We start from the raw sequence: 19,429 nt of genomic DNA, 5'->3' as shown, positions 1-19,429 counted from the left end.
GCCAATAAATGGTCAGACAGGCCACTTCCTGTAAAGGAATCTCTCAGGTTTTTGCCTGCCATATGAGTTCTGTTATACTCACAGACACCATTCAAACAGTTTTAGAAACTTTAGGGTGTTTTCTATCCATATCTAATAAGTATATGCATATTCTAGTTACTGGGTAGGAGTAGTAACCAGATTAAATCGGGTACGTTTTTTATCCGGCGGTGTGAATACTGCCCCCTAGCCCTAAGAGGCTAGGTTGGGGAGGCCTCAGTTATCACAAGTCGACAGTTCAGTTGGCCTTGAATGTCTCAACTATACCCAGCTCTTATTGCAAAATAGTAACACAGTGTCCTAGTCTTAAACATTGCTTGTGATTCACAGCTTTCTCTCTTTATTCCTACTCAGAAATGATACAACTGTTCAGTTGATTTGCTGTAACTGGTGACATCTTACCTCCTTTTCTATAAAGTTGTTTGTGATAAATGCTGACTAAACTCAGTGTCATTACTGGGCCCAATGATGTCCACAAAATCTCATGAATCTGAAAGACCATCAAGTTTATACAAGATGTGATATATTGGAGACAAGGCTTAACATTTCCTTTGAGATGTATGTTTTAATTGTACATTGTCCAAATAAATGAATTAAATTGACCTCAGTGCATAGTGTGGACAATGAACCTTTCTTTGAATTATGAAACCCATGAGGTCATAAGGGTAAGGTCCCATGATTTTAATGTTGAGATATTCTAAAAGACTTTGGGCCATTCCTATTTGGTGAAAATACCAAGTTAGTATACAGTGGTATCAAGCAGCACTGTAGCAGGCGTAGTAAGATCCAATATGGCCTGGTCAAGTAGGCGGACCGATACACTATCTCTGGATGGTTTCACCAGACTACCTCCAAAATGCTCAACTGAGTAAATACATGCAATGTCTCTTTTAAAGTATTGCAAGTCGGTGTGTGGTGGTTAATTTCTTTACAATCAAATGAGGAGACAAACCTATCACACAAGTCAGAGTTATACTTAAACTAAATATTTAATAGTGAGTGCTTTGCAATAGCAATGGCATTTCGACGAATCACCGTTTCTGATGATCCATTGAAAAAGCCCCAAGACAAAAGTATAAAGGTATTTTATAGCCAAGATACACCCCTTTCAACCTACTTGATGAACAACAGATATATAGAATGGGTCACAATGTCCGACTTTTTAAATGAGAAAGGAGTATCCCGTAGCCAGATAGCATTCGCTATAAATTATCGTTCAGTTTGGTCCCTAAGACAAGGTTCCGATCTCATTCCTGGTACTCATAGCACAAAAACACCAACTCGACCAATGATATAAATCAATGGTCAACTCCAGACACTACCACACACATCCCCCAAGGCCAAAGGAGGGAGTGACTGGCGCCCTGACATTGTGGAAACCAGTAATTGGTTCCCCATTAATCAGGCCATCCCTTCACATGGTTTAAGAATACGTAAAGACACATTCACATATGAAGATAATGTTCCCTCCTGTCCTCTTCCCTTTCTCATATTCTGCATAGCACCAGGGACATGTGAAAGACAAGTCTGACTTCTCCCCTCTCTGGGCCCCAGTTGACGGAGCCCCAGCTGAGGGAAGAAGTGCAACTGCCAACACCAGTCTGAAGAGATACATTCTAATAACAAGTATATCACAAAGAATATTATGCACATAAGACATCTTAATGATCTATGTTACCCAACTAATTCTGATTCATCCGCCACAAGTGTTTGATATAATATACAAGGTCAACCTCTACTTGTCGTTTGATAAACTGTCTCTGGAGCTCATTGTCCCTAATACAAATTCTGGAAATTGCTAAATAACTTAAAAAAGTTTTGAAGACCATAGGGAAGACAAAAAGAAGCAACAATTTTTTACTAAATTTTCCCTTTAAAGCTTTGGCCTATTTTCACTCTGATTAGGATGTGGAACTGAAACCCCATTGTCGTGTTCCAGGCGGCAAAGAGCCACAAGTAATATATCATTTAATTACATAGGCAAGTCAGATAAGAGCAAGTTCTTATTAGCAATGACAGGGTTAACTGCCTTGTTCTGGGGCAGAACAACATATTTTTACCTTGTTAGCTCATGGATTCGATCCAGCAACCTTTCAATTACTGACCCAACACTCTAACCACTAGGGTACCTGCCACCCCACTGTTTTAATATACACGGTTGGTTTGGGTATGACATCATTCAGCACACAGACACTTCAGTTAGATGAAACTATTTTGGGCTCCTGAGTGGTGCAGCAGTCTAACGTACTGCATATCAGTGCTAGAAGTGTCATTACAGACCCTGGTTTGATCCCGGGCTGTATCACAACCTGCCGTGATCGGGAGTCCCACAGGGGGCGCACAATTGGCCCAGCGTAGTCCAGGTTAGAGGAGGGTTTGGCCCGGGTAGCCCGTCATTGTAAAATAAGAATTTGATCTTAATTGACTTGCCTAGTTAAATAAAGGTTAAATATAAATATTGTGTGTGTCTTTTAACTATGCTTATTATTCTGTTGAATGCTGCAGAAATGTTTTGGTACCCTTCTCCAGATCGGTGCCTCGACACAATCCTGTCTCGGCGCTCTACAGACAATTCCTTTGACCTCATGGCTTGGTTTTTGCTCTGACATGCACTGTCAACTGTGGGACCTTATATAGACAGGTGTGTGCCTTTCCAAATCATATCCAATCAATTTAATTTAAGGTGATCAATGGAAACAGGATGCACCCGAGCTCAATTTTGAGTCTGATAGCAAAGGGTCTGAATATTTATGTAAAAAAGGTATTTCTGTTTTTTATTTTTAATACATTTGCCAAAAAAATATCACTTCATCATTATGGGGTATTGTGTGTAGATTGATAACGTAAAAACATTATTTAATACATTTTAGAATATGGCTGTAACGTAAGAACATGTGGAAATAGTCAAGGGGTCTGAATCCTTTCTGAATTAACTCTTTATACAATTTAACAATTTTAATAGTTATTAATGCTATAATACACACTTTAGTCTTCCTGTGCCTTCCTGTGGCTCAGTTGGTAGAGAATGGTGTTTGCAATGCCAGGGTTGTGGGTTTGATTCCCACGGGGGGCCAGTATGGGGGAGAAAAAAAGAAATGAATTGAAATGTATGCTCTGTAAGTTGCTCTGGATAAGAGTGTCTGCTAAATGACAAAAAAAAAATGTTTAAAAAATGACATTGCAAGTGCAGATATTGCCCTTCTGTTAAAGCCAAGGTAACCTATGACATGTGGTCACTATCCAACCCTGCCTATAATAAGTAACCTTATAACTGTAGCTTTGTGGTATATTCATTATATAGCATGTCTTCCTGCAACAGCTCTCAGCATATATGTAGGACGATACACACTATTCAACCATTGTCCTGTAGAGCCAAAGGGAAAGTTGACTTGAGGTCAAGCCTTCCAGGGTGTATGTCCACATAGTGTTAGCTTGGACAAAAGCCTGCACACCCTGTGGCTCTCCAGGAACAGGGTTGCTGACCAATGCCCAAGATGCCATGACAGGTCAAGAATGCCTGATCCCTCATCCCTCTTTGGCTTTTTTCCAATTCTGTTGCATTACAACCTGCATTTTCAATTTATTTTATTTTGGATTTCATGTAATGGACATACAAAAATAGTCCAAATTGGTGAAGTGAAAAGAAAAAAATAACTTGTTTAAAAAAAAAATATATATATATATATATATATATATATATATATATGCATGTTGTGTAAATCAAATGACACAAACCCCCCAAAAAACTTTTAATTACAGATCGTAAGGCAACAAAATAGAAAAAATGCCAAGCGCGGTGAATACTTTCGCAATCCGCTGTATACTTTATAGCAGAGATAGTCTCTTGTTATTGTGGTGTTGGCCTTAAGACTACTCAAGGGTTTTGGTCCATTAGCGCTAATCCCTGAAACCCAAATCAACCCCTAGTCCCTGGGAACTTGTGTGGATCTGGAAGTATTTAATAGGTGTAAGCAATATGCTGGTAGCGCCATCTTGACCTCTGCCAGGTGGGAATAAGGAAATATCCTCTGTGTTATATGTTGTTTATGTACTTTTACATTGCTGGTACCTTGGATTTTATTTGTTTAGCTAGCTATGTTTCAAAATGCTTGCTGGAGCTCAGACCTCGACTTTGCAAGACACTGCTTCTCTCTGCAATACATATACAGGCAGGTAGCTAGCTAGCTAAGTATACGTAAGTATTAGCAGTGTATAAAATAACAAACGTTTTCCCCTGTTAAATACCTTAAATCTGCATTAACGTTACCATTCTAGCTAGCTAACGTTATTTGTTAGCCAACCAAGCAAACGTTAGCTGACCATATTGTAAACAGATAAATCATTAGCATCGCATTCAGGTTTGATTTCTTTACTTTGTAAAAAACTAGAAATATGATCTGTTGCATACCGACTAACTTGCTGGCTATCTATACTTATTTCTTGACATTCCATTCTCATCTATGATTTATTCTTGCGGTCTGTGTTGTATGTGTCTAGTAAAAAATGATTAGGACCAATTAGAGTAGAGTTGCTGACTCGGACATCAACATGACCGGATATTCGTCTTCTTCGTCTTTGCAAGGTTGCCAGATCCTGTCATGTCTGCTCCCGCTCTTCCCTCCCCCTGGTTCTTGAGGGTGCCAGATTACCCTGCATCATGCACTCCTGCCATCCATCACCCACACCTGCCTTCCCTCGTCACTCGCATCAGCATTATTGGACTCACCTGGACTCACTTATCTCCTGTTTATTTCCTCCCCTATATTTGTCTGTTCCCTTGCTCTGTTCCCCGCTGCTGCATTGATTGTTTTTGTCTTTAGTTTTTGACGCTGTTCCTGTCTCGTGTTATTTCAGTCATTTATTAAATGTTTACTCCCCGTACCTGCTTCGTCTCTCCAGCGTCATCTCATGTGACAGACCCATTACAATTTGACAAGGCTAGAAGGACGGGAACTACCATTCATCAAACTAATCCTAACCCTTTTCCTAATGTTAATCTAATTCTCCTAACCTGCTATGTTAATTATCCTAACCTGCTGTGTAAATTCTCCTAACCTGATACGAAACGTAAAATCGGACATTAATTTGACAAAATCTGGATGACTTCGAGACATGACCATTAAAAATGGACATAGAGAACAATAGTAATAGCGTCTTTTTGTAGGCACTAACTCTGACATGGTTCGTTGGACAAATTGAGTTTTTGTAGGGTTTTTGAATAAAAGCCGAAAATAAGGTCCATGCTAAACACAGGCTTAGGAGACCTTGTACTTTTTCCCTATGAGATTATCTTTATCAGCTAACATCACTTTTTGTGAATTTTGAAGCGTTTATGTAATTAAAAAATGTTTCTCATAAAGGTCAGGTTAACTGACTGATATTATCTCATAGAACAAAACATATAAGATCTCCAAAGCCTGTGGTAATAACCTCAGACCTTATTTTCGCCGTTTATCCTAAAACCCTATTCTTTCCCCATAAATTCCCCTTAGGAATGGCTGAATAACTAGAGGTAACTCCCTTCTGGGTTTTAGGACAACAAGCTGGTGAGCTTAAACATGCGGTGAAAATGCTTGCAACCTCTAGATCACATCACTAGACGCGAGCTGGACGTGATCCCAGCGCTGCCGCCAATGTAGTGGAAGAAAGTGAAAGTTGCAACAGGGACTTAAACTGTGGCTCATACAGTGGCAACGGGAGCTCTAACGGCCCTAATTGAGATGACTGTAATAATAATCAAACGGCCTCGGAAGTGGCATAAGTGTAAGCCAACATATTTCATTATTTTACATTAACCTGTTTAACTGCATTGATATGGCTGAATTGATCATAGTCCAGATAGACTTGTTATAGTTGCAAATACACCCATCTGTGCAGCAAATACCATGCAGAGTTGCACTAGGGGAATTTAAACCAAACATATTCTTTTACAGGTCTTTTCTTTCCCCACATTTATTGATGAAGTAATTTCCCATCATGAAAATGTATCCCCATTCCACAATCAAATACCTTCAATGATTTTTACTCCAATCTGGGAACCCTCATAAAATCTGACATAGAGTGCCCTCCACTAATTATTGGCACCCTTGGTAAATATGGGCAAAACAGCCTGTGAAAAAATGTCTTTGCTGTTTATCCTCTTGGCCTTTCATTCAAAATATTCACAAAAATCTAACCTTAAATTGAAGTCAAATTATTGAAAATAATACATGTGAAATAAATTAAATAATTATTTTTCTCAGAAACATGTGTGTCACAATTATTGGCACCCCTAGTAATTCTTATGAGTAAATCTAACTGAAGCATATTCCCATTCATATTTTACGTTTTTAAGTTCACCTGAGTGATTAGGAACACTTAAGAGGAAAGCCATGACTTCCTGTTTCACTGGGGCATAAATATGAGGTGACAGACAGGCCACGTTCCCATAGTCATCCATCACTGTGGGAAAGACCCGAGAATACAGTAATGATGTGCGACAAAAGGTCGTTGAGCGGCACAAATTAGGAAATGGCTATAAGAAAATAGCTCAATGGTTGAAAATGTCATTTCCACTATCAGGGCAAAAATTAAGAAGTTTAAAGCAACTAGAAATGTTAACAATCTGCCTGGAAGAGGACGTGCATCTATATTCACCCCACGCACAGTGAGGAGGATGCTTCGAGTGGGCAAAAAATTGCCAAGTACCATAGCTGGAGAATTGCAGACATAATTTTGGTCTTGGGGTCAGAAAGTCTCCAGAATTACGATCAAACGCCACCTGCATAACCACAAGTTGTTTGGGATGGTTGCCATAAAAAAGAATTTGCTGTCATAAAACAAAAAAACTCAAGCGTCTACAGTTTGCCAAAAGATTACTGGGACTTTCAATAGGACCGGGTTCTATGGTCAGATGAGACCAAAATAGAGCTTTTTGGAAATAAACACCAGTGGTGGGTTTTGCGTAGACAGAAAGATAGCCATGCAGAAAAGTACCTCATCCCCACTGTGAAGTATGGTGGTGGATCTTTGATGTTGTGTGGCTGTTTTTCTTCCAAAGGCCCTGAACAACTTGTTAGGATACATGGTATCATGGACTCCATCAAGTACCAGTAGATATTAAATCAAAACCTGACAGCCTCTGTTAGGAAGCTTAAACTGGACCGTGGTTGGATCTTCCAGCAGGACAATGATCCAAAATGATTCACTGTGTCACGTTCTGACCAGTATGAGGGTTATTTTGTTAGTGTAGGCTGGTCAGGACGTGGCAGAGGGTATTTGGTTTATGTGGTTCGGGGTGTGTGTATTATGTAGAGGGTAGTTGATTTATGTATTCCGGGGTTTTTTGGTCACTGCTCTATGTTAGTCTATTTCTATGTTCTTTCTAGTTAATCTGTTTCTACGTTTAGTTAATTGGGGTGTGGACTCTCAATTGAAGGCTGGTGTTGTCTAGTTGCCTTTGATTGAGAGTCCTATATATTAGGGTGTGTTTGTAAATTGTGGGAGGTTGTTTCTTGTTTTGTGTGTGTGTGTGTGTGGTGTGTGTGTGTGTGTGTGTGTGTGTGTGTGTGTGTGTGTGTGTGTGTGTGTGTGTGTGTGTGGCGTGCGCACGCGCGCCTGACAAGACTGTATTTTCGTCGTTCATCAATGTTGTTATTTTTGTAAACGTGTTTGTTTGGTTTACCTTCTTTCACCTATTAAAAGAACATGAGTATACAACCCGCTGCGCCTTGGTCCTCCTTTCCAGACGACAACCGTTACACACTGACTTCAGAATCAAGGTTTTGCTCTTGCCATCCCAGTCCCCTATCTTTAAACCCCATAGAAAACCTGTGGGATGAGCTGAAGAGGAGAGTCCACAAGCGTGGACCTTGGAATCGGAAGGATCTAGAGAGATTCTGTATTGAGCAATGGTCTCAGATACCTTACCATGTGTTCTCAAACCTCATTACGCATAGGAGAAGACTCAGAGATGTTATCTTGGCAAAGGGATGTTGCACAAAGTATTGAATGAATGGGTGCCAATAATTGTGGCACATATATTTATGAGAAAAATATTTGTTTTATGATAATAATTTATTTTTTCTTTCAGATATTTCACTTTAATTAAAGGTTAGATTTTTGTGAATATTTTGAATGAAAGACCAAGAGGATAAACAATAAAGACATTTTCTTCACAGTCCATTTTGACAATATTGGTGTAGCACCAGTATCCCAAAGTATTAATTATCCAAACACATTCATCATCATCAAATACTAAAATAATGAATGTAGTTTTTGAAGACAATTTAATAAACATGTACTCATTCCATAACTTGTGTATCATTAAAGAAGTAGTCGTTTAGTAGTAAAACATAATCCCCCACAAACTAATGGTGCAAACTGATCATCACACCATCTCTATCTGATACATGTTGTTAATCTTAGGGCTATGCCCTGTTTTTCTCCACTTCTGGTCTGAATAACGTGCCCAAAGCAAACTGCCTGTTACTCAGGCCCTGAAGCCAGGATTTGCATATAATTGGTACCATTGGAAAGAAAACAATTTGAAGTTTGAAGAAATGTTAAAATAATGTAGGAGAGTATAACACAATAGATATGGAAGGAGAAAATCCAAAGAAAAACCAACCAGAATTTTTTTTGAGAGAGAGACCATCCTCTTAGAAATGCAAGAGAAAGGTTGTATTGAAAATTAGCTTCCTGGATGCAATTCCTATGGCTTCCAGGGTGTCAGCAGTCTATGTTAAAGGTTTCAGGCTTCTAACTTAAAAAATAATAAGAAATAACAGTTTTAGGAAGGACACAGTCTTGGAAATGCATGTTTGCTCGCGCCATGAAGACATTACGCACCTGCTAAAATCGGTTTCCTATTGAACATACTTCTTTCCTAAATAAATATTCTAGTTTGATTACATTTTAGGATACCTGAGGAGTAAATAGAAACATATTTTGACTTGTTTAAAAAAAGTTTAGTGGTAGATTTTCTGATTCCTTTCTCTGCAAATTGAACGAGTGGATTACTCAAATCGATGGCGCCAACTAAACAGACTTTTTGGGATATAAAGAAGCTGGGACCCTTTGGATGACAAATCAGAGGAAGATTTTCAAAAATTAAGTGAATATTTAATTGTTATTGTGAATGTATTTAACCTGTGCCGGTGGGAAAATATTTTGATGTGGGGCGCCGTCCTCAAACAATCGCATGGCATGTTTTCACTGTAAATCGGACAGTGCAGTTAGATTAACCTCTCTGGGCTAGGCAGGACGAATTCATCCCACCTACGCAACAGCCAGTTGAATCCCGTGGCGCGATTTTCAAATACCTTAGAAATACTATTACTTCAATTTCTCAAACATATGACTATTTTACAGCATTTTAAAGACAAGACTCTCGTTAATCTAAACACACTGTCCGATTTCAAAAAGGCTTTACAACGAAAGCAAAACATTAGATTATGTCAGCAGAGTACACAGCCAGAAATAATCAGACACCCATTTTTCAAGCTAGCATATAATGTCACAAAAACCCAAACCACAGCTAAATGCAGCACTAACCTTTGATGATCTTCATCAGATGACAACCCTAGGACATTATGTTATACAATACATGCATGTTTTGTTCAATCAAGTTCATATTTATATCAAAAACCAGCTTTTTACATTGACATGTGACGTTCAGAACTAGCATACCCCCCCCCGCAAACTTCCGGGGAATTTACTAACAATTTACTAAATTACTCACGATAAACGTTCACAAAAAGCATAACAATTATTTTAAGAATTATAGATACAGAACTCCTCTATGCACACGATATGTCCGATTTTAAAATAGCTTTTTGGTGAAAGCACATTTTGCAATATTCTAAGTACATAGCCCAGCCATCACGGGCTAGCTATTTAGACACCCGGCAAGTTTAGCCTTCACCAAAATCAGATTTACTATTACAAAAGTTTGATTACCTTTTGTTGTCTTCGTCAGAATGCACTCCCAGGACTGCTACTTCAATAACAAATGTTGGTTTGGTCCCAAATAATCCATCGTTATATCCGAATAGCGGCGTTTTGTTCGTGCGTTCCAGAAACTATCCGAAATGGTAAATCAGGGTTACGAGCATGGCGCAATTAGTGACAAAAAAAATCTAAATATTCCATTACCGTACTTCGAAGCATGTCAACCGCTGTTTAAAATCCATTTTTATGCCATTTTTCTCATAAAAAAGCGATAATATTCCGACCGGGAATATCCTTTTAGGTAAACAGACAAAGGAAAAGAAGGTTTCGGTCGACGAGGGCACGAGCCTGAGTCTCACAGTACTGTAACCAGCCACTACCCAAACGCGCTACTTTGTTTCAGCCAGAGCCTGCAAAGCCACGATTCAGCTTTTTGCCGCCTTCTGAGAGACCATGTGAGCCGTAGGAAGTGTCACGTTATAGCAGAGATCTTTTGTAATTGATAGAGATGGCAAAGAAGTTCAAGAAATGGTCAGACAGGGTACTTCCTGTACAGAATCTTCTCAGGTTTTGACCTGCCATTTGAGTTCTGTTATACTCACAGACACCATTCAAACAGTTTTAGAAACTTTAGGGTGTTTTCTATCCAAAGCCAATAATTATATGCATGTTCTAGTTACTGGGCAGGAGTAGTAACCAGATTAAATCGGGTACGTTTTTTATCCAGCCGTGTCAATACTGCCCCCTATCCCCAACAGGTTAACCTGTTATGGATAGGGGGCAGTATTCTCACGGCCGGATAAAAAACCCGATTTAATCTGATTATTACTCCTGCCCAGTAACTAGAATATGCATATAATTATTAGCTTTGGATAGAAAACCCTCCAAAGTTTCTAAAACTGTTTGAATGGTGTCTGTGAGTATAACAGAACTCATTTGGCAGGCAAAACCCTGAGACATTTTCTGACAGGAAGTGGATACCTGATGTGTTGTATTACCTTTAAACCTATCCCATTGAAAAACACAGGGGTTTAGGAATATTTTGGCACTTCCTATTGCTTCCACTAGATGTCACCAGCGTTTACAAAGTGTTTTGAGTCTTCTGGAGGGAGATCTGACCGAACAAGAGCCATGGAACGATGATGGCCCATTAGACACCTGGCGCGCGAGTTCATGTTGGGTACCCTCGTTCCAATACGTTATAAAAGAGTATGCATTCGTCCACCTTGAATATTATTCATGTTCTGGTTAAAAAAGGCCCTAATGATTTATGCTATACAACGTTTGACATGTTTGAACGAACGTAAATATATTTTTTCCCCTCGTTCATGACGAGAATTCCGGCTGGCTTAGATCATGTGCTAACAAGACGGAGATTTTTGGACATAAATGATGAGCTTTTTTGAACAAAACTACATTCGTTATGGACCTGTGATACCTGGAAGTGACAACTGATGAAGAGAATCAAAGGTAATGGATTATTTACATAGTATTTTCGATTTTAGATCTCCCCAACATGACGTCTAGTCTGTATCGCAACGCGTATTTTTCTGGGCGCAGTGCTCAGATTATTGCAAAGTGTGATTTCCCAGTAAGGTTATTTTTAAATCTGGCAAGTTGATTGCGTTCAAGAGATGTAAATCTATAATTCTTTAAATGACAATATAATATTTTACCAATGTTTTCTAATTTTAATTATTTAATTTGTGACGCTGACTTGACTGCCGGTTATTGGAGGGAAACGATTTCCTCAACATCAATGCCATAGTAAAACGCTGTTTTTGGATATAAATATGAACTTGATAGAACTAAAAATGCATGCATTGTCTAACATAATGTCCTAGGAGTGTCATCTGATGGAGATTGTAAAAGGTTAGTGCATCATTTTAGCTGGTTTTATGGTTTTGGTGACCCTGTCTTTGAATTGACAAAACATTACACACAACTCTTGTAAATGTACTGTCCTAACATACTCTAAATTTATGCTTTCGCCGTAAAACCTTTTTGAAATCGTAAAACGTGGTTAGATTAAGGAGATGTTTATCTTTCAAAGGGTGTAAAATAGTTGTATGTTTGAAAAATTTGAATTTTGACATTTATTTGGATTCAAATTTGCCGCTCTTGAAATGCACCTGCTGTTGATGGAGTGCACCACGGGTGGCACGCTAGCGTCCCACCTAGCCCATAGAGGATAACAGAACTCATTTGGCAGGCCAAAACCTGAGAAGATTCCTTACAGGAAGTGCCCTCTCTGACCATTTCTTGGCCTCCTACACTCTCTTTATTGAAAACTGAGGATCTCTGCTGTAACGTGACACTTCCTACGGCTCCCATAGGCTCTCAGAAGGCGGCAAAACGCTGAATGATGTCTTTGCAGGCCCTGGCTGAAAAACAGTAGCGCATTTGGATAGTTGTCAACCAGAGAACCATGAGACTGAGGCGCGTGCACGAGGCGACACCATGTTTTTATTCTTTCGTCTTTGAACGAAAGCAACGACTCCCGGTCGGAATATTATCGCTTTTTTTACGAGAAAAATCTCATAAATTGATTTTAACCTCGTAGTCATGATTTAAAATCAAAACTTTTGGAGTATAGCGCCATAAGAAGAGAACATGCTTCACTGTACCAATAACTACAGAGGGTACTGTAGGTAGGGGTAAGGTCGAGGCAGGTAGTCTCAATATTAACAGAGGGTACTGTAGGTAGGGGTAAGGTAACAACAGGTAGTCTCAATATTAACAGAGGGTACTGTAGGTAGGGGTAAGGTAACAACAGGTAGTCTCAATATTAACAGAGGGCACTGTAGGTAGGGGTAAGGTAGAGGCAGAGTGTTGTTGAGTTCCTGAGTTGGTGTGGGTTTTTCTTTTAGTTTTTCAGAGGTAAACCTTAGTGGGCATCCATGGTGGGTGTCTTTAGAACCCCTTACTAGTGGCTTTGTCATCTTTCAGTGGGAACCCCCATGGTGTCTTCCGTCTTTAGAACCCCTTACTAGTGGCTTTGCCATCTTTCAGTGGGAACCCCCCATGGTGTCTTTCAGAACCCCTTACTAGTGGCTTTGCCATCTTTCAGTGGGAACCCCCATGGTGTCTTTCAGAAGCCCTTACTAGTGGCTTTGCCATCTTTCAGTGGGAACCCCCATGGTGTCTTTAGAACCCCTTACTAGTGGCTTTGCCATCTTTCAGTGGGAACCCCCATGGTGTCTTTAGAACCCCTTACTAGTGGCTTTGCCATCTTTCAGTGGGAACCCCCATGGTGTCTTTAGAACCCCTTACTAGTGGCTTTGCCATCTTTCAGTGGGAACCCCCATGGTGTCTTTAGAACCCCTTACTAGTGGCTTTGCCATCTTTCAGTGGGAACCCCCATGGTGTCTTTCAGAACCCCTTACTAGTGGCTTTGCCATCTTTCAGTGGGAACCCCCATTGTGTCTTTCAGAACCCCCGATCTGTATTGCCCACTACTTACTAAAACTACACAGTGTAGTAATCATACTACATACTATATAGAACATACTGTTTAGTAAAAATGAATGCAGTAAGTAAATACCTAAGTGTGTAATGAAGATTCTCTTCCTCGAAATCTACCAAAGCCGAAATTAGTATACAATCCTGGCATTTAAAGTACTCACTCTTAGAAATGTTACATTATTTTCCAAATTTCACATAATATAAAACTCCCTATTTTCGCCCATCCTGACATGCCTACTAATTAAAAGCATGTATGGGTATACACTGAACAAATGTAACGGAACTCAATTCTGCTTATAGCGCAGTCAATGACATGGCCGCCTTTCAAAGTGTGGAAGAAATACACTGTATACACTCGATTTCCTGTTGTTTCTTTCCACATAAGAATGTATTATTTTAGGATAAATATATTAATAGGTAGGTAGGTTGCATGCACATTTCTACAATAAAAGAATGCTGAGATTTTGAACAAAGAATCAATCTACTTTTCTCTCCCATACTGTATAGTTGTGTCATTATGCTTATATGAATCAGAGTCCTTGCAGCAATAATCCGTATATTCAAACAGCTCACTGATTGCAGTGCTATATTACCAAACACAGTTGAATGTACAGTGCCTTCAGATAGGATTCATAGCCCTTAGTCCACATTGTGTTGTATTACAGTCTGAATTCAAAATGAATAATATAAAAAAATCTCACTAAACTACACACAACACACCATAATGACAAAGTGAAAATATGTTTTTAGAAATGTTTGCAAATGTATTGAACGTACAGAACTATCAAATTTACATACGTATTCACACCCCTGACTCAATACATGTTAGAATCACCTTTGGCAGGGATTACATCTGTGAGCATTTCTGGGTAAACTGCCAAGAGCTTTGTCCGCCTGCATTGTACAATATTTACACATTATTCTTGATTTTTTTTTACCGCTGCTGGAGAGCCATTTTCAAGCCCATTTAAGTCAGAACTGTAACTAGGCCGCCCGGGAACATTCAATGTCATCTTGGTAAACAATTACAGTGTATATTTGACCTTGTGTTTTAGGTTATTGTCCTGCTGAAAGGTGTTTGTCTCCCAGTGTGTCACGTCCTGACCAGCAGAGGGCGCAATTGTATTAGTTTTGGTCAGGATGTGGCAGTAGTTTTGTGTTATGTGTTAGTTAATTGGGGTTGGACTCCCAATTGAAGGCAGGTGTGTTGAGTTGCCTTTGATTGGGAGTCCTATATAGTAGTGTGTGTTTTTCCTTGGGGTTGTGGGTAATTGTTTCTGTTCAGTGTGTTATGCTGTCAGTACTGTTGAGCTGTCGGTATTGTCTTGTTTTGTAGTGTTCCAGTGATCTTTTTTTGAATTAAATCATGAACACTAACTCCGCTGCACCTTGGTCTTCTTCTCTCCATGACGACAGCTGTGACACAGTGTCTGTTGGATAGCAGACTCAACCAGGTTTTCCGCTAGGATTTTGCCTGTGTTTATAGCTATATTCCATTTATTTTTATCCTAAAAAACTCAGTAGTTCTTTGCCGATGACAAGGACACCCATAACATGATGCAGCCACCACCATGCTTTAAAATATTAAGATTGGTATACAGTTGTGTGTTGTGTTGGATTTGCCACAAATATAACGCAGTATCATATCTGATCTACAAATTACCATATCTGATCTCATTACCATATCATATCTAATCTCATAAATGACCATATCTGATCTCATACATTACCATATCATATCTAATCTCATAAATGACCATATCATATCTGATCTCATACATTACCTTTATCTGATCTCATACAATATCATATCTGGTCTCATAAATTGCCATATCATATCTGAGCCCCTACATTACCATATCTGATGTCATACAGCATTTCATATATAATCTCATACATTTCCTGCCCAGCCTAGTGGTTAGAGCGTTTGGCCAGTAACCGAAAGGTTGCTAGATCGAATCCCCGAGCTGACAAGGTAAACATCTGTCATTCTGCCCCTGAACAAGGCAGTTAATCCACTGTTCCTAGGCTGTCATTGTGAATAAGAATTTGTTCTTAACTGACATGCCTAGTTAAAACTTCTCTGGGATAGGGTCTCGTTTCCTGAATTTCCGCCTGTCTGATGTGCTCAAAGTAAACTGCCTGTTTCTCAGGCCCAGAAGCTACGATATGCATATAATTGGTAGCATTGGATAGAAAACACTTTGAAGTTCCTAAAACTATTAAAATAATGTCTTTGAGTATAAACATATCATATCTTTTATCATAAATGATCATGTATCTGATTTCAAACAGCATCATACCTGATCTCATACATTAACATATCTCATCTGATCTCATATATTGCCATATCATATCTGATCTCATACATTATCATATCTGATCTCATAAATTACCATATCTAATCTAATAACAGCTGCTTTTGGAGCTATTACAGCTTGACGATGTCAGTGAGCAGCACTTTCTTAGGACATTTCTTTTCATCTTTTTAATATCAAAATGTAGAAATGTAACCAGGAAGGTTGTGGGTGGTGGAGAACAGATCCCCTAATGTCGCGTTCAAAACACCTGGGTACTCGAAAATCTCTGACTTCAGGGCTTGCAAACTATCACGGATTACAAAGGGAAACCCAGCCGCGAGCTGTCCAGTGATGCGAGCCCACCAGACAAGCTAAATTCCGTCTATGTTCGCATTGAGGCTAGTAACACTAATCCATATAAGCGAGCACTAGCTGTAGCCAGTGTGAGTAAGACTTTTAAACAGGCTGACATTCACAAGGCCGCAGGGCCAGACGGATTACCAGGACATGCGCTGAACAGATGGCAAATGTCTTCACTGACATTTTCAACCTCGACCATGACCCAGTCTGTAATACCCACGTTTCAATTAGATCACCTTGTTCCCTGTGCCCAAGAACACCAAGGTAACGTGAGAATGTTATTCATTGACTGCAGCTCAGTGTTCAACACCATAGCGCTCTCAAAACTCATCACTAAGCTAAAGACCCTGGGATAAAACACCTCCCTCTGCAACAGGATCCTGGACTTCCTGACGGGCCGCCTCAGGTGGTGGGGGTAGGCAACAACACATTCGCCACACTGACCCTCAACACGGGGCCCCCTTAGGGGTGCGTGCTTAGTTCCCTCCTGTACTCCCTGTTCACCCACGACTGTGTGGCCGTGAACAACTCCAACACTATCATTAAGTTTGCAGTTTGCAGACGACATGACGGTAGTTGGCCTGATCACAGACGAAGATGAAACAGGAAGGAGGTCAGAGACCTGGCTGTGTGGTGCTAGGACAACAAATCTAATCCAAATCAAATCAAATGTAGTGGTCAAATAAACATTTTTAGCAGATGTTACTGCGGGTGTAGCGAAATGCTTATGTTTCTAGCTCCAACAGTGCAGTAATATCTAACAATTCACAACAATACACACAATACACACAAATGTAAAAGTTAAACAATGGAATTAAGGAATATACAACAACAACGTCTCCCTCAACGTCAGCAAGACAAGGGAGCAGATCTTGGACTACAGGAAACGGAGGGCAGAGCACGCCCCCATCCACATTAACAGGGCTGTAGGGGAACAGGTCGAGAGCTTCAAGTTCCTCGGTGTCCACATCACTAATGGATTATCGTGGTCCACACACACCAACAGTCGTGAAGAGGGCATGACAATGCCTCTTCCTGCTGAGGAGGATGAAAATATTTGGCATCGGCCTTCAGATCCTCAAGAAGTTCTGCAGATGTACCATTGAGAGCATTTTGACTGGCTGCATCACCGCTTGTTATGGTAACTGCTTGGCATCTGACCTCACAGAAAATCATCAGACCGTCTTCTGATATGCATGTGGGGAAAGGGGATAGCTACTAAGTTGAACAACTGAATGCGTTCTTCCGCTTTTAACCCAACGCCTCTGAATCAGAGAGGTGTGGGGGGCTGCCTTAATCAACGTCCATGTCATCGGCATCCGGGGAGCAGATGTTATTGAGGGGTTATTTGCCTTTCGGTTACTGGCCCAACGTTCCTAACCACTAGACTAGCTGTCGTCTCTAGTGTGTTACTGGCCCAACGTTCCTAACCACTAGACTAGCTGTTAGACTAGCTGTCGTCTCTAGTGTGTTACTGGCCCAACGTTCCTAACCACTAGACTAGCTGTCGTCTCTAGTGTGTTACTGGCCCAACGTTTCTAACCACTAGACTAGCTGTCGTCTCTAGTGTGTTACTGGCCCAACGTTCCTAACCACTAGACTAGCTGTAGTCTCTAGTGTGTTACTGGCCCAACGTTCCTAACCACTAGACTAGCTGTCGTCTCTAGTGTGTTACTGGCCTAACGTTCCTAACCACTAGACTAGCTGTCGTCTCTAGTGTGTTACTGGCCCAGCGTTCCTAACCACTAGACTAGCTGTCGTCTCTAGTGTGTTACTGGCCCAACGTTCCTAACCACTAGACTAGCTGTCGTCTCTAGTGTGTTACTGGCCCAACGTTCCTAACCACTAGACTAGCTGTCGTCTCTAGTGTGTTACTGGCCCAACGTTCCTAACCACTAGACTAGCTGTCGTCTCTAGTGTGTTACTGGGTAAACGACCAGCCAGGCTTTTCAGTATCCCAAGAAGAGAGAAGTCAGGAACTTTGTTTCTTTCTACTCTTTGTAACAGAGATAATGGTGCCAATAGCGCAAAGGACATTTAAACACATCTTGACAATGTATTCATGTTGGCATTATCCAAATTAAACAGAGTTTACCCTTTTCACACTATCATGCCGACTGACTCAGACTCCAACTATACTATGTAGAAACTATCCTTATAATATTCACTAGTGGAGTCACCATAATGAATTCTGAAATTAGAATCATTTTTAATTAAGGCAATAATTAAAGCTCATGCTTCCTTCGTATCATGACACAATGGTAAATCTAAGCGCAGGCGGTAGCGCTATAGGTTCAGGGGTCAGAGATATTTTGGCTATTTTCACTATTACAATTATTGGCACACTTGCTGGCTTTGGCGCGAAAGGGCTGAGTTTTGATGAATAAACAAGTTGTGGGTGTGACGAGGCTTGGCCCCTCACTGGCCAATCAGAACGTTCTCTGTGGCAAAATATGTGGTTTCTTCAGGTTGTGTATTTACGGTCTTTTATGTATTTCTTTGAAATCAACTCAATTTCCAATGTTAGTCCGTTATAGTTTGTTAAATGGCTTATAGAAACAAAATAACTAAATGTAGACCTATGTCACGCCTGCTCCCGCTCCCCCTCCCTGGCGCTCCCCAGCATTACGCACTCCTGCCACCATCATTACGCACACCTGCCTCCCCCATCACACGCATCAGCTATTATTGGACTCACCTGGACTCAATCACCTGTGTCATTACATCCCCTATATCTGTCTGTTCCCAAGCTCTGTTCACGGCTTCAGGATTAATGTTAGTATGTCGTTATGTTACCTGGTGCTGACGCTGTTCCTGTCCTGTTTAATGTCTGTGCTATATTAAATATTGACTCCCCGTACCTGCTTCTCATGTCCAGCGTTGGTCTTTACAACCTATCCAATCTTTGTTAAATAGATGAACTTGGACCCATTTGCAGTCCACATTGTTCTAAGTAATTGCATGGCTTCAATAGTATTCACACTGATATAGGTGCTAGGCCTACTGTAAATTGCATTATGGCTAAGCATGGACATGCCAAACATTGTCAATAAGCAAGATTAAATTAATTGTTGATAAGGCCTAATAAGAGAATGAATAATTCGAATCAAATTAAAACAAAATAACTTGTTTTAAATAGTCTGTCACACTTACAGGCACCATCATTTCTCCCGTGGGCATATAATATTAAAACAATGCAGACTATGGAGGGTTTAAGGCACATCCAAAACTGGACCTGCCTACAATGCATAGAAAAAAGGGGAATGTCAGCTCACTGTTTACACCTCTCAAACCTAATATTTTAATAAAGCTTTGGTGATGAAGATTTATTTCCA

This window comes from Salmo salar, chromosome 04 (genome assembly GCF_965601325.2).
Source record: "Salmo salar chromosome 04, fSalSal1, whole genome shotgun sequence".
In the NCBI taxonomy this organism is placed as follows: domain Eukaryota; kingdom Metazoa; phylum Chordata; class Actinopteri; order Salmoniformes; family Salmonidae; genus Salmo; species Salmo salar.
The sequence above is the reverse complement of the archived record's forward strand: the minus strand, read 5'-3'. Positions refer to the sequence as shown.